Raw genomic sequence first — 839 nt, 5'->3', positions numbered from 1 at the left:
CCATTTCTGAAGAAGGGTCTAGGCCCGAAACGTCAGCTTTCCTGTTCCTCTGATGCTGCTTGGCCTGCTGTGTTCATCCAGCTCTACACCTTGCTATCTTAGAGTAAATCGCACCCACTTTTCACTGCATTTGGACATTTCAGCGTCCAGGCAGCCACTTCAGCTGCTGTCAAATGCGATGTTAGGAAGCTGTGAGGGTTAGTCAGATGGATAAGGAAGTTGGACGCCTCTGGTGTAGGATGCCATCCTACACCAGAGGCATCCAACTTCCTTATCCATCTGAAGGGGTAGGGAGCCAAGTGGGTAGCAAGGTGAAAGGGGAGCTGGTAAGTGATGCAGTGTTTAGGGTAGATCAGGGTGGGTGGGAGAAATCTCGCAGCAAGCTGTCATAGAGAAGGCAGGGAGAATGGAGGAATGAACCAGCGAGGCACAGCTGGGATGGTCCCTTCGGAATGCTGGGGTGGGGGGGAAATGGAATTCACCTGGTGATTAATACTCACGTACAGGTCTTTAATGAAGACCAGAATGAATGAGAGGCCCAGCAATAACATGGAGGTGTCCCTCCAGTGTGAAAACCAACGGTCCACCGACTCTCTGTTTCCTGTCTGTCAGTTCAGTATCTACTGCATCACTGCCCCAGAACGTTCACACAACACAGCCCTCTCACAACGCACAGAGCTTGATTTCACTCTGCACACACATTGGTCAGTTTTAAGATGAGGGTGCTTACAATGCCTCTGCCTTTCAGTTAATGTTGCTTTGGTCCAGACTGAAGACAAGTGCTCCCACTTCAACAGTTAGCAAATGTGGAGGCAGACTGAGTCAAGGAACAGTTCGCA

The 839-nt window shown here is 50.2% G+C and overlaps 1 protein-coding gene across 1 annotated transcript in view; it reads right to left on the bottom strand.

Moving 5' to 3' along the window:
• LOC125485198 (nuclear pore complex protein Nup160-like) overlaps positions 1 to 813 on the bottom strand; it is a 16,052-nt gene extending 15,239 nt beyond the window's left edge. Inside the window, exon 1 of the mRNA XM_048606820.1 lies at positions 731 to 813. The gene's annotated coding sequence lies outside the window, so the exon portion shown is untranslated. The remainder of the gene's footprint in view (positions 1 to 730) is intronic.
• Between the last annotated feature and the right edge of the window lie 26 nt (positions 814 to 839).

This window comes from Rhincodon typus, chromosome 17 (genome assembly GCF_021869965.1).
Source record: "Rhincodon typus isolate 14 chromosome 17, sRhiTyp1.1, whole genome shotgun sequence".
Classification (NCBI taxonomy): domain Eukaryota; kingdom Metazoa; phylum Chordata; class Chondrichthyes; order Orectolobiformes; family Rhincodontidae; genus Rhincodon; species Rhincodon typus.
This window is presented reverse-complemented; position numbering and strand designations above follow the sequence as displayed.